At 42.6% G+C, this 22,825-nt stretch overlaps 1 protein-coding gene across 2 annotated transcripts in view; it reads left to right on the top strand.

Moving 5' to 3' along the window:
• Positions 1-1,304: 1,304 nt before the first annotated feature.
• The window catches only part of EPN2 (epsin 2), a 67,350-nt gene continuing 45,829 nt past the window's right edge, over positions 1,305-22,825 (top strand). The window contains exon 1 of one of the 2 annotated variants that reach the window (XM_074965060.1): positions 1,305-1,428. The gene's annotated coding sequence lies outside the window, so the exon portion shown is untranslated. Of the gene's footprint in view, positions 1,429-2,192; positions 2,247-22,825 lie in introns of those variants that run through there. The other variant, XM_074965062.1, reaches the window with a different exon arrangement.

The following is a 22,825-nucleotide window of genomic DNA, read 5'->3' as shown; positions in this document are numbered from 1 at the left end:
CATGACCATACATATGTCTCATTTCAACTCCATTAATAGAAGCTTCTTAATGTGATTCTGAACTCTTCCCAGATGCATAAAGCCATTAGTTTGTACTGACTAACTCAGCACAGGAGAAGGAAGATGATGTGGATTTATCCACAACTCCATGTGTACAGATTCTATGCTAGTCAACTAAGCACCTTACCTGCCCTCCCAACAGACACCCAGGACCTCTCCCACCCAGTGGCCAGCCGTGAACTGCCTAGCTTGAAAAATAAACCATGGGGTAGGCTCTCTTCCCCTTGCCAATGCCGTTCTTCCTCCCTAGTTGATGAAATCCTTGTAACCCTCTCCCAGTTAGCTGAGTTGCTAAAACCCTCTGGAATTCCTGGCAGACATCCCCCGTTCTTTGAACCACCCAGCTGCCCAGACTTTCATTCCCAGATGTGCTATGTGGGTTAACAGAAGTCTGTCTGATATCCTGCATATCTTCCTTCATCCAATGCACTGCAAATACCAGAGTTGTCCTTGCATGCTTGTAGCATCTGGAAATAGAACTTATGACCTTCAGCTTCCAAAGCGTGGGCCTCCCACCCAGAGATCTAAGAGCTCGGCCAGGCCTGGGAACTGACACAGACATGAAGGCTGTGTCTAACCTAGAACTTTCTTCCTCTGAGTTCCCACTGGTGCAGTGTCACAGGGAATAGAGCTAGTGTTTTAACCCAGCTCAGAGCAGGTCCAGATGACATTGTGAGGAACGATGGTGGCTGCCAGTGTCTTGTCTCCACTAGCCCTCCATCAGTGGGGAATCTGAAGGGAAAAGTCGAGGGCAGACAAACAGATCTGATATAATTCCATCCACTGGTGGGACATGCACACCACAGCACTAAAAGGAAATAAGAATTCATGTAAAAGAACAGCGCCCCGCCCCTGCTTTTAATTAACAAAAACAATATTCTCAGAGCTTGGATGTGTCTCCTGAAGTCAAGGATGTTGCTGATACACAACCTTATCACAATTCAGGTTGTTTTGGTGTTTGCTGCACTAGAGACAAAGGGGCAGGGGACGGAAATCATTTTTTTTTCTCCCCCAACTGAAAAAAAGGAGGAAATTGTCAGCGGAAAAAGATTTGTTTTCAAGTCTCTGGGGTTGGGGCAGGGAGTGTAGGGGAGATTTGTGGTGAGGGGGGAATGATTGGCTGAGTGATTTTCAGTCACTCCTGGGAGTGGGTGTGGTAGGGTTTGGGGAGGGGAACTGAGAACTGTGGGGTTTTTGGTCACTCCCCTGGCAGGGTGGGTCTGTCAGGATGTGACAGTCTGTGGGAGTGACATTTGTAATGTCCTCTTGGAGCGCACACAGCAAAATCCTTCCTCACACGAGGGAGACACGTTAAAAATCTGCCTTAAAGCTACTGCCATGCATGGCCCTTGGGGGACACCCCGCCAGGTGAGTGAGCTTCCATGGGGGGGAGCTAGGGTAGGAGCCACCTAGTGCGGCGGGAAAGGGGAGATGGATTCTTGGCTCTTTCAGGGATTTGGGGAGCGGGGACAGATGTGTGAGGAGGGGTTAGGGTGGGGGTAGATCAGAGGTGGGTGCCCTGAGGAAGGAGAGACTTGGTTATTTGCCCTGGTCTCACTTGGCTGGGGCTGGGGCGGGGCGGATTTCCAAGCCTGTCCCCAAAATGATTGGGTTGCCCCTGCCCAATCCGCGCATTTACAGAGTGGGATCCCTGGGAAGGGAGAGGGGCTGGGATTTCCAAATCCCGCCCCCCCCACAGGGGGGGAGAGTCTGTGATTTCCACGCCCCCCGCAAAGGGGGGAGAGGAGCTGTGATTTCCATGCACCCCTATAGAGAGGGGAGCGAGTCTGTGATCCCCCCCGCAAAAGGGGGGAGAGGAGCTGTGATTTCCACCCCACCCGCCAAAGAGGGGAGAGGATCCGTTCCCCCCCCCCGCGGTACATTGAGCACCCCCCCATGGGCTCGGGGAGGGGCGGGGCCAAGGCGGCGGTTCTGGGCCAGGCGGCTCCGCCTTTCGCCCTCCGCGCTCGCGCCCGCGCGCGCCCCCGCCGGGCGGGCGGCCTCGGGGACGCGCTCGGGAGTCGGGAGCCTCTGCCCCCCCCCCACCCCCCCGCCCCGCAGCCGCCGCCATGTTGGACGGTGCGTGTGGGTGTCACAGCCAGCCAGAGGCGGCGGCGGCGGCGGCGGCCGGGCAGCCAGACCCCCGGGCCCCGCTCCCAGCCCCGCGGCGGAGGCGGCGGCAGCAGGTCCGTGGGGAGCCGGGCGCCGAGAGGGGGGGGTCCCCCGCGCTGTCCCGGCCATGGGGGCAGCTCCCCGCCCCCCGGGGAGATGGATGGGGGCAGCTCCGGGGGGGCTGGTGGGGACCCCCGAGAAGGGTGGGGGCAGGGGGCTTAGCGGCCTTGGCGGGGGGGCTGAGGGACGTGTGTCCGCGGGGGGGGGCAGGGCTGTGTAGCTGAAGGGGAGGTGCGGGGTGTTTGATGGGGCAGTTGCGGGGAGCTGGGGATTGGAGGGCGTGGGTTGTAGGTGGGGGGGGAGGTTTGGGGGGTACGGGGTGTTTGGAGGGGGGATTGGAGGGCGAGGGTTGTAGGTGGAGGGGGGAGGTTTGGGGGTACGGGGTGTTTGGAGGGGGGATTGGAGGGCGAGGGTTGTAGGTGGAGGGGGGAGGTTTGGGGGTACGGGGTGTTTGGAGGGGGGATGGGGGGCGAGGGTTGTAGGTGGAGGGGGGAGGTTTGGGGGGTACGGGGTGTTTGGAGGGGGGATTGGAGGGCGAGGGTTGTAGGTGGAGGGGGGAGGTTTGGGGGGTACGGGGTGTTTGGAGGGGGGATGGGGGGGCGGGGGGGTGTAGGTGGAGGGGGGAGGTTTGGGGGGTACGGGGTGTTTGGAGGGGGGATGGGGGGCAGGGGTGTGTAGGGGGAGGTTTGGGGGGCACGGGGTGTTTGGAGGGGGGATGGGGGGCAGGGGTGTGTAGGGGGAGGTTTGGGGGGTACGGGGTGTTTGGAGGGGGGATGGGGGGCAGGGGTGTGTAGGGGGAGGTTTGGGGGGTACGGGGTGTTTGGAGGGGGGATTGGGGGGGCGGGGGTGTGTAGGCGGAGGGGGGAGGTTTGGGGGTACGGGGTGTTTGGAGGGGGGATTGGGGGGCGGGGGTGTGTAGGTGGATGGGGGAGGTTTGGGGGGGTACGGGGTGTTTGGAGGGGGGTTTGGGGGGGCGGGGGTGGTAGGTGGAGGGGGGAGGTTTGGGGGGTATGGGGTGTTTGGAGGGGGGTTTGGGGGGCGGGGGTGGTAGGTGGAGGGGGGAGGTTTGGGGGGTACGGGGTGTTTGGAGGGGGGATTGGGGGGCGGGAGTGGTAGGTGGAGGGGGGAGGTTTGGGGGGGTACGGGGTGTTCGGACAGGCAGTTTGAAGGGGGATATGGGAATTAGAGGCTGGGAGGTGTATCTGGAAGTGGGGTTGGTTTTGGGGGTATAGGGTGTTTGGGACAGTTTGGGGGATCTGGGGTTTGGGGGATGTATTTGGAGGGAGGAGGTTGTGGGGTGTGTCTGGCTAGGGGGAGGTTAGGGGCTCAGTGTGTTCCCGGGGGCAGGTTGGGGGCATGGGTGTGTATTTGGAGAGGGCAGGTTTTGGGTAGTTTGTGGGGAGGCTGGTGTTCTGTGTGTGTGTCTGGAGAGTAGTGGTGGTGCCTAAGGGTGTGACTGTGCAGCTCTGGGCCTGGAGAGCGTGTGACTGGATTGTGTGTGTGTGTGGCGGGGGAAGGGTGTTGGTGTTGAGGGAGGTCTGCGGTTTGTGGGGGTAATTTGAAGGGTTTGTTTGAATGTCATGAGTGCCCTTTGGGTTCTAAGTAGCCATTGTTGTCTCTGTTAGGATGGTAACAGCAACTAGTTCCCATCATGGCAGCGAAGTCCGTGATCACAGATTTCAGACTTGGAAAAGCATTTCTAGGATTAGCCAGAGTCTTTATTACCAGGGAAATTATTTTCTTACAAAAAGAAAAGGAGTATTTGTGGCACCTTAGAGACTAACAAATTTATTCGAGCACGAGCTTTCGTGAGCTACAGCTCACTTCATCGGATGCTGTAGCTCACGAAAGCTTATGCTCAAATAGATTTGTTAGTCTCTAAGGTGCCACAAGTACCCCTTTTCTTTTTGCGAATACAGACTAACACGGCTGCTACTCTGAAACCTATTTTCTTACAGTTTTCCTTTTGTGGTGTAACGTATACTCTGGTATTGATTAAAAACTGCCTGAAGGGATTCACCATAAACCTCCAAACTAAGTTTGGAGCCTCTGTTTCCATCTGCATATGCCACAACTTCATGTTTTAAATTTACCTGGCTACAGGTTTCACTTGAATTTTGTTGGGTTAACTTCACAGCAGTTTACTCCATTTTTTTAAAAAAAATTCTCAAGTTTTAGACATAAGTTTTGAAAACTGTATTTTGTTTGCCGAAGTAGATGTATGGATAATATCAAATGTGGCACCAGTATAATGTTTTTCTAGGCAGACTGGTATTGAAGCTGTTGAGTGTTGTCCCCCCTCTTCCCCTCCAGTTTTGGTGGACTTGCTGCTGCAGATTAGTTGTAGGCAGTCAGTGTGCATAGTTAATTGTGCTTGAACTATGTTCAGTCTTATTATTATCATTTAAATAAAGGATTATTGCATATTAGCTTGATATTGATTGATGATTTGTTTCTGGTAGCACCAAGAGTGTGCTATGTGTTTTCCACTTAGTCACATAAAGTATAAAATTAGTTACACTTGTGGTTTTCTTTTCAACTCTTTGAGAAACTGATATTATTCTTGTATTTTCAGCAAAGAGATACATTGTGTATTTTAGTCTCACTATTTGCTCTGACTCTTCAGATATATTGCAGACATCATGAATTGTGTAAACTGGGACTTCTGGCTCAGGATGCTAGTCATTCTGATTCTTTTTGTTTGAGTTTTGCGTAATGATTATCTGCCCAAACATGTTTTTCTTTTATGGTAATATGGAGCTTCTTTTGGATGATTTTATATTGCGTAAAATATGGCCGAACATGGTTTTAGAAAATTGGAATGTTAGAACACAGTAAAACGTAAAACTTTGCATGCAGTTTTACCTTTTTTAGACTACAGCTTAGTTTGGGCAAAATAGAAAAAGGTAAACCTTTTGTAATACTTTTTCTGGAATGGACGGATACTATCATTACACTCCTTCCTAACTGCTATGTTTTCAACTCATTTTTCAATAAATTATTTTCAAACAAACTCAGATGTCCTCATTTCTTTTGATCTTAAATGTTTGTTGCGTTGGCTTTTCATAAAGAAGAGCACTAACATATACCAGTGAACGGTCAAAAGTTTTAGCAATTGGTAAACCAGGCTGACAAATTTTCAAGTGTAGATCAGTATTTTACTGACATTTTCAAAGCTACCAAGGTTTAAACTATCCCTAAATATGAATGTCCCTAGGTTAGCTAGATTTCATACTAGCTGGAAAGCATTGTGATGAAGTTGGCACCTATAAGTAGGTACTGTTGCTAACTGTGACTTGCCTGACTGATATATAATAAAGTAAATAGAAGCATACACTAATATGGCATATCATATCCTATGTGGTGTTACATAGTAGAGATCAGACTGATTATTTTAAGCCACTTTTAAAGATGCTGATAAATGAAAACAAATGTTAAGATTTGTAATGGTCACTGCCACGCTTGCTAGGTCCCAAATATAATTTAATAAAGATTTTTAGGATAAGTTATAATGCTCTAGAGAGAAAACAACAACCCTTCAGCCTTCCAAAACCATAGTTACAGAATGCCACCTACTCTCTTGGCCGACCCACTAGTAGAAAATCCAGTGTGTCTGGCTTGTATGAGTGCAGTAATGCTGTCTTTCTGCTTTGCCTTGTTTTGATGTGGACAGGCAAGGTATCAAAATATATTGGTATCCTGTTGTCTTAAGTGCTTCAAAGAGCAGGATTTTAGTATATTTCAATACCTTGCCAGCTCATAAGAATGCAACAGGCACAGTGGAGAGGAACAATGTGCATGCTCTTGTAAAACAAAATGGATAGGTCTAATTTTGATAATGTCCTTTTATTGGGCTATAGTATCAGTGAGTGCTGCATAGTATACTTAAACTCCCAGAATTCATGATTTTTGGGTTGCTGGTGTAAGATTGCTTTTCCTAGTCTGTGAAAAAAAGAACCTTTTCAAGCCACGCACTTGTTAGACAGTATGTGAATTCAATGAGCACAGCTTTCTTGATCCTGCCCTAAAATACAGTTTTAAAAATTGAGCCCATTAGCAAAGGGGGCAGCGTGGGTGAAAAATACGCAAGCACCAACTATTTTGTCCTGGTATTTTACTATTGCAGTTGTAACGTTGGATTTAGAGATCTAGGTTTTCGTTGGCTTTATTAGATAATGTTTCTAAAGTGTTGATAAATGGAGAGATTGTGAGATTAACTAAACTTCTAAAGTTAGCTAAAAATTCCATTAGAAAGGTGGCTTTTACAACCCATCCATTGAGCTGCTCTCCTCAACAAGACTGATCTAAGTAAAAGGGCTCCTTTTAAACGTTGTTTATCAATTTATTGAAATGACAAACTGATAAAAGAAATGTAAATGTTGGTATTTTGTCCATATCTTGAAGCTTAAATGTTTATCAACTTTTGCTTTTAAAAAGAGCACCAACTTAAAAAAAATTACGCTTCAGTCTGAAAATATTTTGCCTACTAGTGTTACAAGTAACTCCTTAGGATTTGTCTACATTTGAAAGGTAATTTGGATTAAAGTAGGTTGTGAATTTTTGAAGTGCATTAGCTATTCCTGAATAACTCCATGTATAGACAAACTTCGAGAAGCATAACTGAAAGATTAGAGGGAAAAATTCTCTATCTTTTCAGTGTGTTCACTTTGTGCATTTGGCAGCAGTGTGTGTATGGTCAGTTTAATTTTTGCTGCATAGCATTAGCCATTTTCCTCTTGTTAGTACTGATTTTTCACACATCAACTGGTGAGAGAACATTACAAATAATAGGCAAATGTGATTTTGTAAAATCATAAACACTGATGTGAGTACTTAGGCATGTGTGATACCTATAACCACTTTTAACACCACGTTTTGAAATTGATTACATTTCAAGTGGTTTCCCTTTAAATGTAAGTAACTCACATTTCTGAGCTGTGATCCTGCAAACTCTCATATGTGCTCAAATTTACTCACATGTAAAGTGAAACACACATATAAGTGTTTGCATGATTGGGGCCCTGGTAAATAGAAACAAATTGATGTTACGAACTATTTTTGTGTAGTTTCCAGATTGCTTGCAGTCTTGGATTCAGTAATATTTTAATTTTGATTGTAGTCCACTTTTACAGTATTTTTATGTGGAAAGATACTTGTCAAACGTACATATCAATTTAATACCCATATAATACATGCCCCAAATTGTGAGGATTTCCTTCTAAATATTATGTAATATATTAAAAGCATAAACAGTTTGAACTAGTTAAGTCTCTCAAGCAATATTCCCTGGATCCCTTCTAATAGCATCCTAGCTTCCTGGTGGTGCTGGGCACTTAGAGCTGAATAGTCCAAAGTCTAAGAAAGTTCATTTTCCTAGATATATAAAATTTTGTTTTCATCAAAATAAATCTTCTCAAGTTTTAGAAATATATCATCTGTTTTCCTTGAACTGCTTAATATTTGTTGGTCTCAATTCCTGTATCAGACTTCTTCCTCTGATGTTGCACTATTCTCCCTGTAGATTGTCAGCTGCTCCTTTCTGTGCTCACAATGCTGCGTTTGTAGTTAGCTTTATTAGAGTTGCCTGCAGTTGCTGAGTCCCCTGAAATGTAGGTTTATTTTAATAAATATAGAATGTTGCAAAGCATAGTAAGTATAGGATGGCTTTGTTCCAGAAGCCATACTGTAGGGGGAGTTCTTGAGTTGAATCAACTGCCAGACAGACAGTAGGGTACAAAAAGTTTTTATTGTCTTTGTTCAAGATCTCCTATTCCTTCTTCTACTTTGGCCTCCACAATCATTCTACATCTTGTACAATTGGATACATATGTGTTTTTGAATTGTATTAATGTTTGACACCTGAGTGAGTTCTGGTATGCTTTTTCCTCTTCCTGTAAACTTCATCACCCTAAGCATCTAAATCCAAAGTCTTGACAGAAATCCTCTCTCATGGTACCCTACAATAAGTCTACTTAGCTGCACATTAAGGGCTGATGTTTAATTTTTCTAGCCTGTAGCACAATATTTGTTTTTTTTATATCCATGCATTCATTGTTAGAAACTCTCAAAACTCTTTTGCTAGATTGCCTTAGGTTCTCTTTATCATTTTACTGCACTCAAAAGTGTGCTAGGCACCTCCCTAAGATGTTGCATCTTTTCTTCCATCAGTTTGGTAAATCTGAAAGTCAGTTTGCATTGTTATGAGTTCAGTGTGGTGATAGTTAAATGCAGGGTCATTTTTACCGTGTGTGTGATTCTAGAAGTGACTGTATAAAGATAGACATGGGGCCTGAGGATCTTGGAGTAGATGACATATCTCCATCTTTTAGGTCTGAAGAATTTAATTCACCTAATTACTTCATGACCCTACTCCTCATTTTGACCTAATAAGCTTTTCTCCCAGTTCTACAGATATTCTCTTACATAATGTAGTGGTTTCTAAAACTAAGTTATCAGTCATAAGTGTTTTGGAAGCTGAACATAAAAAGGAAAATCAGAGAGTTTGTCTCTTGGGCCTGTTCTGTTTGGCTGTTAGTTACAACAAATCATAGAGAAGTCTTTCAGAGTGGGTATCTGTATTAGCCTAAAATAGCATCAAGGATGACATATAATCATATTTAAATTCTTCTTGTTTCTGTACTGCATTAGAAATCTTAATTTTGAGATTTATGGCCAGTTGTGTAGTTTTCTGAACATTTACAAGTGCTATAGTGTTAGAACAAACAAAATTTTAAGTAGGATCTTTGCAGAGAACTGTATAATCTTAGTACAGCTGTTAAACCTGCCTGGTTAAATCACTTCTGCACACTTAAATAAAAATGTCTCATTTACTATTTCTTATCTGTGTTTTTGTCAATTGCAATTCATCCCACTCTGAGTTTGTTTTGTAACTTAATAACTTTTATCCTAATTGTGCAACCCTTACTCCTGCTGGTGAGCAGTTACTCTCACAAACAGTTCTTTTAACTTCTGTGGGACTACTCACCTGAGTAATTGCTCACCAGCTTGAGTATGGATTGCACAATTCACAAATGAGACCTTCATTTGCAAGAGGTATAATATTAAAAATTCCAAGTAATTGATTTATGCAGTTCTTCTATTCAGTGAGGAAGGGCAAACCAGTGTGTTTTAAAGATGGCTTCCTTTCAGATTTTTGTCTCCCAAATTTTAATAGTGTGATATCTGAGGTGGCTTCTTTCTTCTTGAATCAGTTCTTAATCTATTCACATTTTCTACCTTGGAAGTCTTCAAGAAATGTCTAAAAGCACACTACAAGGTGTGGCTGAACTTTGTTTTTTCTGAGTTATTGCTCTTAGGGCCAGTACTTAGCCATTCTTGATCTTTAATATTTTTATCCTAATTTTATGTCTTTATATTGTCTATCCTCCTCCCTCAGACACATGCATAGTGACACACTCTAATTTCTTTCTTTTGCAGGTAGAAAGCCTGCCCTCATTCACGCAGTTGTGTATGTCATTAGCTGGGCAAAAGCAGCATCAGCTAGCACCTGGGTGAACAGAAGCTTTGTCTTTATCCTTATTTTCTTAAGGGTGCTACTGTTTGAAGCAGCAGTGATTCTCCAGGCAGCTTCTATTGCCCCAGTTGTTTTCTCCCTTAATGTTCAACGCTATCTGGGCAGGGGCAAGGCTTGCACCAACAAGAAGGCAGAAATAGGAGAGGGTAGGTTGGTGGACTCTAAGCATATAAAATTAATGTCAAAATAATTTTAAAATATAAAGATAGGCCATTCATTAATCCTGATTTTCACTTCTAAACATGAGCATAACAGTACTTTTAATGACAGGTTTCAGAGTAGCAGCCGTGTTAGTTTGTATTCGCAAAAAGAAAAGGAGTACTTGTGGCACCTTAGAGACTAACCAATTTATTTGAGCATAAGCTTTCGTGAGCTACAGCTCACTGAGTACTTTTAGTATGGCTATATTCTCTATTAAATGTCTATGGAGAAGGTGATCTGTCATTGGAATATATGTAAAGGAAAGCAGTGAAATAATTACTTGAAATCCAGAGCTTTAAAGCTTTTAATTATTCAGACACCTAATTAATCAGCAAAGCACTTCACCAGCTTGTGATATTGCAGGAGTGTGAATAGGAATGGCTGTTTGGGAAGAGGGTGAGATGTATGAATCTTACACCTACCCATCAAGTGAGACTAATAGAATTTTTGTGAGGCTTAAAAGGACCGGTGTCCAGGTATTCCATCATTTAAAAAAATGTTCTCTGCATAATAACCAGTTGGAAGTATGCAACTGACATCTGTTCTCTTATTTACTGAAATATTTTCCTCCTAAAGCATGAACTGGCCTATTTTATGATTGCTAACTAGTGTTGTGTTTCATGCACTGACTTTTTAAAAGGCTTTGAAGCATTTGTTGTGGGGGTCAGAAACAACTAATTTTTGCTGTTGTGCAAAGTTCACATAAGTTAAACGTTCAGTTTACCAACCCTGTAGTGCATTTCCCAGAAAGTAAAGATAATGCCGTAGTTGGTATGTTGGTAGATTAACAGTGAAGTAGGTGCCAAGTACCTTTCTCATTAGGACTGTGCAAATGTAGACCAGAAATCATTAGTTAACACTTTAACCATTACTTCCGAGAATCTCTGTAGTGTACTCCCATCTGTTTTAAATACATATGATAGCTGCGTGCTGCTCAAAAGATCCAGAAGGTTGTTAGTTTTCATTGCTGTAAACTTTATAATGGTGCAGCCCACTTTTTTGGGGCACTTTTTGCAAAGGAAGACGAACTGTTTTATCAACATTATAAATCTTTTTTACTAGGCTGGCACCTTAATGAGAGTTATTTTTTGTGCTTAAGTTCTTACATAAATTTGGTACGAGCATGAAATATGCAAATATTCTTAAACTGATTTCTGCCTTTTTTTCAGAATTACGATTGCATTGGAATTGAAGTTGTAAACCTTTCTGTGATTGTTTAAAAGTTTGGAACACACCAGAATGTATTGAATTTTTAAAATTAAGAGAAGGATTGGGCAAAATCACTTTTTAACTGCTCCACTACAGAGAACTGTCTAGGTATCATCAATGAGCAGATATTTGTGTGTAATTTTTAAAATTTACAAATTGACTAATTTATGAAGTATTGGGAATTTGGTAGACTAAAATGCCATTTTCAATTGATGGTTAAAATGATTTCTTAGCATAACTGGTTCAGGTAAGCAGACTGAAAAGTATAATTAGGAGTTTTGTGTCCTTCATCTTCCAGTTAACAGTAGCTATAGTTTAACTGTTTTAATTTCATGAAGATATGAATTTACTATGCCTTCAAGAAAGCATTTTACGCTTGCTTTCAAAAGTCAGAGCATGTCATATAATTTGGCATGCATAATATTAAGAAATACACTGTCTGGTGGTAATTCTATACTTCTGTGTTGCAAGCAGTTAGATTTTTGAAGGATCTAGAGTAGGATTGTTTTATGGGCTGCTTTTAATATCTATTTTTATGTGTTTTTGAAATACTTTTCAGTTTATGACCCTGATCCATTAGAATGCTTAAGCATATGCTTAACTTAAGCATATGAGTAGTCCTGTTGACTGGGGACTACTCAAATGCTTAAAGGTAAGTACTTTGCTGGATTGGGGCCTTGTTATTATCTTGGATAGCTAATCAAAATTTCTAAAATAAAAGAACAGTATTCTGAATTCAGCAATGGATTTTGTTCTATATACCTAAACGTACAAACTGGTCTGAATGCTACAGGATAGTTCAGCCAGTCTTCTTTTAACCTTTCATGGTCTGTTTGCAAAGTTTATGATTCTTCTGCAGTCCTTTTTTATTCTCCTGAAATCATATTCACTAACTTTTCTATGAAGGGGTTTCTTTCTTTTTTTAAAAATGACTTGGAGGATAGGGAAGGGAAGCCTTGTGCTGTTTTCTATGACAGTACTACATACATGAAATATTTTGGGGGATTTTTAACATTAAAAATTCAGAGACTGAAAGTCTACCAGTTGGGAAGGAAAAGGATTTTCAGTTAGGGCTTTTGTCTACCCTAGAAGTCTGTACTGTAACTGGACACTATAGTTAAAGCGGTGCACACCCCCCCCCACCCCACCCCCGTGAATGCAGTTATAGTGGTATAAAGGAGCTTTATATTGGCATAGCTATTCCTATAAGGACAGGTTTCAGAGTAACAGCCGTGTTAGTCTGTATTCACAAAAAGAAAAGGAGTACTTGTGGCACCTTAGAGACTAACCAATTTATTTGAGCATAAGCTTTCGTGAGCTACAGCTCACTTCATCGGATGCGTACTGTGGAAAGTGTAGAAGATCTTTTTAGAGCTGTAGCTCACGAAAGCTTATGCTCAAATAAATTTGTTAGTCTCTAAGGTGCCACAAGTACTCCTTTTCTTTATTCCTATAAGGGAAGGGGAATAACTTTACCAGTGTGTCCTCTTTATAGCAGTATAGTTGTATTCACCCTAGGACAGGGGTTCTCAAGCTGGGGGTCGGGACCCCTCAGGGGGTTGTGAGGTTATTACATGGGGGGTCGTGAGCTGTCAGCCTCCACCTCAAACCCCGCTTTACCTCCAGCATTTATAATGGTGTTAAATATATAAACAAGTGTTTTTGATTTATAAGGAGGGGGTCGCACTCAGAGGCTTGCTATGTGAAAGGGGTCACCGGTACAATAGTTTGAGAACCACTGCCCTAGGACTTTTACAAGTATAACCATATTGGCTTTAAAAAATCAATCCTAACTGACATAATTATACCAGTAAAACTTTTAAGTATACTCCAGGGCTTTTGTTTTGACTCTTCAAAAAAAAAAAAACCCCCCAAATCTTAAAGCCCCTTTTTAACTTCAGTGCCTAATAAACATGAGAGAGACTATGTTAAATGCATGAGGGTCATGAAGATCAACCTCTGCTGTATTTTTGTCGAAACCCCTGTTTTAATGATTTTTTATTAAAAATAGTGACTCTTGCATCGATTTCTCTTCATGGAATACCCAAATAGGAGGGATTTAAGCTCCACCCCCTGCTGACACAACCGCTGTTTGCATGCTAAGCAGATGTAATAGCATTCCCATCTCAATCACACCTCTTTACTTACAGGTTGCTACATTGTTTTGAGTAAAGCTGTTATATTGCTACTCCCAGCCTAGAGGGCACGGGAGAGGAAAAAACTCATTACAGCTTGGTGATTAACAGATTCATGGCATTTGTAATGTCACTGTTTCACAGAAAACAGTTTAAAGAGCTGCTAAGGGTATAAGGGTGTGTCAAAAAGGCAAACATCAAGGAGGAATGAAAGTCAGAAGAAAAGTATTTAAAAATACTAGAGAGATTTAAAAAGATACATGCTTACATATAAGAGCTGTTAAAAATTCAAAAAAAGTATTGGATGTCACCTTTAAAGATTTAACATGCTATTCATTTAAGATGTGGGAGCTCAGGATGTGGCCCACACAGTCTCTGTCTACACTGGCAAGTTTTTGCGTAGTAGGGCAGCTTTCTGCTCTGTAACTCCCAAGGTGTACACACTGCCACGCCACTTAGTGCGCAGAAACTGCACAGTTGCAGCGCTGTTTTAAAAAAAACAAAACAAAACAAACCTCCAACCCGATGAGAGGTGTACAGCTTTTTGTGCTGGGGGTACAGTGCTGCGGTGCCAGTGTAGAGAGCAAGAAGAGGGAGACAGTGTAGATAGCGAGAAGAGGGACTGAAACGAGAACGCAGCGTGTCAGAATGAAGCCACGGAGTAGCTCTTAGACGTTATGGAGCGCCAAGCGGACACGCTCCAGGCGATACTAGCTCTTCAAACCGAGCAGCTCCGTGCCTGCCCTCCCCTGCAGCTGCTGTCGCAAAACTTTTCCCCATGCACTCCCCAGACACTGCCAACACACTCTTACAACCTCCTGGCCCCAGTCTGTACCCGCTGCATTCCACTCCTGCCCCGTCACAGTCCAGCCCTACGGACTCCCAGTACCCACTGCACTCAACACTCGTCCCTCTGCAGTTTAGCCCTGCTGAAGTACAGTACCCGCTGCACTGTACTCCAAAGGAGAAGGTTGGATATGATACCTGGACATACACAAATCTTTAACCGTTCCGGGACCTCACCTCCTCCTTGGACCCTCCCTTCCCCTCAGTACTGATAATTTTTTTTTTTGTTTTTCTTTCTCCTCCGGTTGTTGGTTTTTAATAAAAGAATTGTTTTGGTTTGAAAGCAACTTTTATTCCATTAGTTGAAAGCAAACAGAGCCCTGCAAAACAGGCAGTTTTCTTACACCTTCATAGTGCATCGTCTGCACCAATCACAGTCACCTCCTAGCTTTACAAGCACTGCACTCCCAAGCATAGCAACAAATATTAGTGGCTTTTAGCTTCAAATTGCTGTCTCAAGGCATTCCTGATCCTTATGGGCCTTTGCTGCACCCTCTAATAGCCCTGGTCTCTGGCTGTTCAATTTCAGCCTCCAGGTGCTGAGCGTCAGCAGTCCAGCACCGAGTGAAGCTTTCACCCTTCTCTTCACAAATATTATGGTGCGTACAGCACACGGCTATAAGCATAAGAATATTGTCGTCAGCCAAGTCAGCTTCCCATATAGACAGCGCCAACGAGCCTTTAAAAGGCCAAAAGCACACTCAACAGCCATTCTGCACTCGCTAAGCCTGTTGTTGAACCACTCCTTGCTGCTGTCAAGGTGTCCTGTGTATGGCTTCATAAGCCATGGCATTAAGGGGTAGACTTGGTCTCTCAGGGTCAGAGTGGGCATTTTGACTTCCCCTATTGTGATCTTCTGGTCTGGGAAGAAAGTCCCTGCTTGCAGCTTCCTGAACAGGCCAGTGTTCCAAAAGATGCTTGCGTCATGCACCTTTCCAGACCAGCCTGCGTTAATGTCTGTGAAATGCCCATGGTGATCCACAAGTGCCTGGAGAACCATTGAGAAATACCCTTTTCGATTAATGTACTCGGTGGCTAGGTTGTCTGGTGCCAGAATTGGAATATACTTGTCATCTATCAGTCCTCCGCAGTTAGGGAAACCCATTTGTGCAGAGCCATCCACAGTGTCACGCACGTTGCCCAGAGTTACGGTCTTTCGGAGCAGGATGTGATTAATGGCCCTGCACACTTCCGTCAACATGAGTCCAACGGTCGACTTTCCCACTCTGAACTGGTTAGCAACCAATCAATAGCAGTCTGGAGTAGCCAGTTTCCACACTGCAGTCACCACGCGCTTCTCCAACGACAGGGCAGCTCTCATTCTCGTGACCTTGCGCTGCAGGGCTGGGACGAGCTCATCGCAGTCTCATGTATGTGGCTTTCCTCATCTGAAAGTTCTGCAGCCACTGCTCATCATCCCAGACGTGCATGACGATGTGATCCCACCACTCGGTGCTTGTTTCCTAAGCCCAAAGGCGGAGTTCCACTGTGGTCAGCACCTCCGTGAATGCCACAAGCAATCTTGTGTCGTAGCTACTACATGTGGCAAGATCAATGTCGCACTCCTCTTGCCTTTGTAGTTTAAGGAATAATTCCACTGCCACTCGTGATGTGTTAGAGCGAGCAGCATATTGATCAACAGTGCAGGATCCGTTCCTGCAGACCGAAGAGGCAGAGCGTGCAGTACACAAACGGTTGAAAGATGGCGCCAAATGTGGACGGAAGCACAGGGATTGCTGGGATGCGAAGCGATGCATCACGGGGCATTGGGACAAGACCCAGTATGTCCCTTGAGCCCCTCCGCCTTCCCACAACTCCTAGCGGCAGAAGAGGAAGAGATGCTTTGTGGGATAGCTGCCCAGAGTGCACCGCTCCGAATACTGCTGCACCCGTGAACACGCTATTGCGCAGGCAGCTGACAGTGTGAACACACAACAGCGGTTTCCCTTCAGCGTTCTCTGAGCGGCGCAATAACTCTGCCAGTGTAGACATATCCTTATATACTGAGGCATTGTCTGTGCCAGAGAAGTTCTTGAAAATTTCACCATTCATGCTAAAATTGGTTCAGTTTTACCTCTTTCGACACTGGGAGTGCTAACGTAATCAGCCTGTTGGTTTCTGACACCATTTTCAGCACCATTTAATTGGTCTTGCTGTGAGCTGAGTTAGATGGCATGATGCTGAAAATGATGCCAGTGGCCACTGGCTGATTCCTTTAGTACTTCCAATTTTCCCCCCAAGAACTTCCCTAGTGTAGACAAGGTTTTACTGTACACAAGGCTATAGATAGGTGAATAAATGGTGCTGAATCTTTTGTGCACAAGCTGAACTGGTGCTGATATCAGTAAGAGTAAACAGAAATAAGCTCAGCTGAGCACTGTTTTGGAAACTATGGTTAATTCTTGGATTGACCTGCAAGAAGTACTCTGCCAAAACCAGGGAAGATCAGATGTGACATTCCTGACATCTGTAAGGTTTAAAAAAAACAGAATAGTTCTCTTCCATGCTTTTGTTGGAAGACCAGTCAGGTAATTTTTATACATCCTGCAGAAACACATAATGTAAAAAAAATGCAATTACTCCCCTCCATTCCCCCCCCCCCCCGTTTTCAGATCACGTTTAAGACTGTAGCAGTTTCCCATCTTTGACAACCTGTCCTTCCTATTCCCATCCTAATGCTCTGTCCATAAAAGTGGAACAACAGTGAATTTAAAGTACTTCTACCTTTCTGTTATGCTAATTTTTGAAACATCAGCAAGTAAGTGTTTGTTTTGTTAACTTTAGCTGCTCTCTTGTGTTCAGAGCACTATTAACATTTAGGAAAAAACTCTCCTTGTGGTAGAGTAAGGAGATTGTCAGTCCGTAGCTCTGTAAAATGGATAACATGGACGGATCTGAGAAGGTTGAGTCAAAATCCAAGGCACTGTAACATTTGCAACAGCCTTGTGTTAAGGAAACAATGGAGTTCTTGTTTACAAACTGAAACCTCAATTTAATATTTAACAATATCTGATTTAAACATTGACAAGCAGAGGAAGGCGTGGTCCCGCATACCCTTTGCAGGTAAATGGACAATGGCAACTTCTTGAGAGCAGGCCGATGATGACCCTACTAAGGAAAAAGATGTCATCTGCTGCAGCTCTGTCAAGTATTTGATTGGCATGGAAACACTACCAAGCACTTCAAAGGGGATAACAAAACTGAGGGTGATCTTAATACACCCATTCCCCCTCCTTTAATGAAATGGTTGCTGTCAGCTTAACGCAGATATGCTGGAATTTTACCAGCTCAAAATGCAGTCAATAGATTCAGCACGATGTACCCACACATTTAGGGGCAGTATTGACAGATTCATAGCCCCCTCTGCCAGTAGATGGACATCAATAGGTTAGAGCAGTGGTTCTCAACCTGTGGCCCAATCAGCACACAGCTGCAGCCCATGTGACATCCTCAGGGCCATACATGTAGTGTGTGTGTGTCCCATATAACACACAGAGAGAGCTGCATATGCGGCCCACAATGGTAAATAGGTTGAGATTCACTGAGTTAGTCTACTGTGCAATTTGACTGGATATAATGGAACGCCCTGTGGGGAGGTAGGGGGAGGGGAGGAAAGAGGGTATTGGGGGAGGGGTCTCTAAGCAAAAGTGTAAAATGGCCAAAAAGCACAAGAGCAAGCTTGACTGTCCCTTCCTCATCTGAGGAGGGAGAGTTCATTCAGAGAAGGAGGAATCTGACAAATGCATGATTAAGAGAATAACACTCTGGGAGTATCTCCAGAACAAGAGGAAGAGAGTGAAAGAAAACAGTTTTCTTTTTTAAAATAAAAAAGAAAGGCTTCATGCTTTTTCATTCCATATTCCTCCTCCTCCTTGTCCTATCAGTTGTGGTCAGCGGCTCTTGTTCTTCATCTCTAAGTTTTCTTGTCAGAGGAGTCCTCTAAGCTGACACCATTGACCTACCCATGTCTACTGTGGGGGTTAGGTCAACCTATCTATGTTGCATGGGGTGTAAAATTTTTCACAGCCCTGAGTGATATAGCTAGGTTGATCTAATTTTTAGGTGTAGACCAGGCCTTGTCTTCACTACAGAGTCAGCCTGGCTCTTACCAATGGTGCAAGTAGAAATAATTTCTTGCTGGTACTGCACTCATGGGAGGGACACAAGGGAGGGGGTCATGTGACTCCCCTCTGCCCTGCCCCCAGCCAGGGGACCCCATGTTCTCCCCGTCCCCTCTGACACCCCCTTTTGTATATACAAACATCAACATGCATAACTTCTCACTCCCCCCCAAATATGTAGTATTCAATTTGTTTATATGGGAGTTGGGTGAGGAGCCATTTCAGCATATGTATGACTTATTAAAGGACAAATTTTAAGTAGAACTGTATCCTAAACTGCTTTATGGTATTGTACCCCAACATTGCATTTCAATGGGGGTTTCAACTTCCTTTTTAGGAACAGACTCCTGAAACTGTTATCAGTTCACAAAAGGGGTCCATAGTCCTGCAAATAGTCCCATTGTCTTCAATGGGATTGATCAAATGATTAAGGATTTACAGGCTTAGGTTCCAAGTTTCTAAGTTGTTCTGGACGAAACTGACCATGCCTGAGCTGTCAGATTGGATGGAGCTTCATTTGAATAAAGGTGGGCAGATGTGTGATAAGTCTTAGCTCCGTTGCTAAGATGAGGAACGTATTTTCAGCAAAGTTCTTGGCAGATTCCTGAGGCAGCTGGTTTAAGGCCGTCAGTGTCCGGCATTATAATCTTCACTTATAGTTCTCTCACCCACAAAACTGGAAAATGAGGCATTTGTTTTCTTTGTTTTGCTGCTCCAGTTCCAGTTAACAAAATGCATGTTAGACTAGTTTGGCTGCAAAGAAGAATTCTATGTACACTGGGGACAACACCTGATTCCCGTCAGGCTGCAGAGCTGGGCTGACATCAGAATCCAAACATCCTCTGGTCAGTGCAAGCAGAGGAATTCCTCAAATGATTTTGACTTGATGTGATGCAGTATGGATGTCATGGATAATTCAGACCAATGGGGAGAAACAGAATCAAGAACACTGTTTAAACACCTTCCGTCCCCCCACTCCTCTCCTCTTGAGGACTCCTGACCAACGTAACAGCACAATACATATACTAACAAACTTAAAGCCTTTGTTTAAGTTTGTTAGCATATATATTGTGCTGTTAAAGCCATATAAAAAATGAATGCCCTTTAAGGAGCAGAGCGCAGCTCCCTGACTGGAAGGGAGGGCTAGCCCCAAGTCTTTCCGGTACCCCGTATCTGCTGAAAATTTCTTGCTGGTACTGCGTACTGGAGAGTACCACCCTACTTGCACTCCTGTCTTTTACTCAGGTACTGTTGCCAACCAACTCCTGTCCACACATACAGTCCTCTGGCTTGAGTCTGCTGGTACTTTATGCTCTGCATTTTAGGATGGGCCAGGTCAGAAGGAGATTACTTTGACGAATAAAAACTGCTGCTCTTCCATACCTGTATGGTATGAAGCAGTTGAACTGGGTGAAGGAAGTCTAAAACTCAGAGTGAATAGTTCGACAGGCTGAATTGATTCGTGCTGGAATGTTAATTGAATTTTGAGCTGAATATTCCACGGCAACATTTGTTGTTTAATTAGTTGTATCACTGTAATGCCTGGGAGCCCAGTTTATGGTCCAGGACCCCATTATGCTAGGTAGTGTACAAACTTCTGCCTTGTATTCATTTGGAATTTCAAGACAAGTGTTGAGTTTGCTTAAAAATCACATTAATTCTGTAACCAAAATCTAGCTTGAAACTATCAGAAGTTGTAAATTTGACCCACAGACTCCTTTAGATAGGTTAGATGCTAGAACACTATCTAGAAAGAAAAACTGTTTTTGTCTGGATTAAGACCTCAATATGCACAGATTTAGCTGCAATTCAAAATAACAGTAATAGTTTTATGGTGAAAGCCCAATGTATAGCAGAAAATGTACATAATTTTCAGTGGCTAAAATTTTGAGCTAATTATATGATGTGAGCACACTGAATACTTCAGATAGATGTGTTTACACCTTAATTCACATTTTCTCTTGATAAGAAGTTTACTTTTGCTTTGCAGGCTTCTTAACTTCTGAAACAACAGGCACACTTCATTAACCGGTAATATATTCTAAAGGAAATGTCCTCCTACAGGTATAGCCCCAACACGCCTTAATTTTCTCTCCCCATGTTCTTTTGAAAGTCTCCCTCCACCTTTATTTCAGTCTAAAATAACACCCAAGTAGACATGGTAATCTGCATTTATTTCAGATTTCTACATTTTTTTTCTAATTTTGGAGTACACAGTATAATTTTGGTTATTTTCCTTACCCTTTACTAAGGGGAAACTGAAGTGCTCTCATTCAGGTAGGTATTTTCTATTGTACTATTACTATTGCATTAATCTGCATTTAGAATGTTTGGCTCAGTGCATAGTGGCTTGACCTATACTCATCTACAGTTCTATCGTCTTCTATTATTCATTACCTGTCCAGTAGTCTCTGTATTACTAGGGAGAAATAAAGCAAAACATGAAATGAAGCTTGTGTACTGTCAGTGACACTTGACCTAGCCATAGGCAAAGGAATGTGTTGTTTTAAAAGAGACTCTGCCAAAGCTTGTAAGTCTAAAATTAGATCTACTGTGTAGCTGTGACTTGGATCATTTGTTGTGATCTGCTCCACTCTTCCAGAGAGCGTTGCACTGTATTCATTCTGGAACACAGTTGCTTTTCTTTTCAGTAATACCACTTTTGTTACAGGCTGCAGAATGAAACATACAAATCAAGTCCTGAATCAAAGTGACCAGGTGATTCATTTATGTTCAGGCACAAAGTGAAACTTGCCAATCATTTTTTCCTTTTCAGTAAACTATACTGGTATGTAGTGATACTGTGCATAGAGAACTCAGCTATTATAACAGATGATAGGTCCTTTAAAATTGCATGTAATAAAAAGTGGGTTTGATAAAATATCTGATTAATGTGGGCAGGGATTTAGCTACACAATGGATGTCTATACACCGTGATAAAAATTAAAGATAAAATGATCCCTTGGATCTTCAGGCTCTGCTGAAAAATCAGCGTGGAATCTAACAATGTTGTAAATCCTGAATATGCAGACATTTGGAGAAGCATATCTTTGTGCGCTAACTCTTTCTTTAAAGAAACCCTTTGGCCACCTGTCCTTCATGAAAGCTGGCTTTGTCCTCTTGTTTATGAAAGGGGAGTGGAAAGCTTCCAAAATGTGGCTTTTGAGGCCCCCCCCCCACCAAAAAAAAAAATTAAAAGTTTAAAGAAGGCCCATGTTTAGACCTCAGAGAAGGGGGACTGATTTTTCTCTTGAATTGAACCCTTGGTCAAGCCCTGCCTCTAATTAGCTTTCTTAAATAATGTGTGAGAGAGATTGAAGAAGGGTATGGGGCTGGCAGTAAGTTCAGTGCCTTCATTATATTGCTTTGTTATGAATCAGTAGGTTTTCTTCTGCTGTACAACAGCACTGGAAAGCTAATATATATCCTTATTGTCTTTTATGCATTGTGCTAAGCTTCATAGCTTCTTTTAATAATCTTCTCTGAGGCATTACAAAGTACAATTGCTCCTTTTCCTGTTTGGCTGTGGAAACAAGTGTTTGTATTAGAGTACTTGAATGTGGACTAGGAAATACAATAATACCCATTTGGTTATCTATTCATTCTATAAGAATTGTTTATGAATATGGCAAATCTGTGAAACAGAATCAGTTTGAGCCTGAGGATATCTTCCAAAGTGGTGTGGAGTTAGAGAATGAAATCTAAAATATTTGAAGCCATATAGGACTATAAGCATATATCCAGTATTAGAAAATGTATTTGCATACTATCATTTTTCTGGACTGTCTTATTAGCAGGGTGGATTTGATTTAAATCAAATTGATTAAATCACGAGTCAGGAAGACTCGATTTGATTATGGATTTCTACATAAAAGTGCATTCTTGTTGGTTGTTATAGCCGTAATACGTATTCTTCACAACTCAGAGATAGATGTAGGTTTCATTTTTAGAAGATACGCACTATACATTTTTAAAGTGATTGATTTTGAAAACTTTTCAGATTAGTTTTACAGCTATATCAGAAAATGAATGATTGGTTATTTCATTTACCAAAAGTAAATTGAAGCAGATATTTATGAAGTCATTGGGAGGTGAACTATCTCCAACAGGTTAATCATTAATATTTGGAGGATTTTCATGCCATGCTGTATTAGGAGGAGAACATCACCTGACAGATATTTAAATTGTTTTATTTAACTAAAACAACAACGTTCTATATTCTGGATTTTTTTGTTCAACAGAAAACATATAATATTTTAACAAAACAAGCATATGAATTTTTGAATTTAGCTAAACATTCAAGTTTTTTAAAAGCAGGTTTGTTTTTGTTAAAATTATTTAACTAAAATAGTTAAATGAATTTTTTTGTTAAACAAAAATTAAATAGACTACGTCAGCCAGGTGAACATGAGAAACTTACAATATTGGCTTCTGCAGCTAACTCAGTCGTCTTCACCTTCATTTTCTTGTTTGTTCATAATCTAGAAAAGAAAAACAAGCTTTCCTGCTTTTTCAGGTCCCAAACGATTTCTCAATTTGGAATGAAT

The sequence above is a fragment of the Natator depressus genome, chromosome 10 (genome assembly GCF_965152275.1).
Source record: "Natator depressus isolate rNatDep1 chromosome 10, rNatDep2.hap1, whole genome shotgun sequence".
Taxonomy (NCBI): domain Eukaryota; kingdom Metazoa; phylum Chordata; order Testudines; family Cheloniidae; genus Natator; species Natator depressus.
Note: the sequence above shows the minus strand (reverse complement) of the source record. Positions and strands in the feature narration are given on the sequence as shown.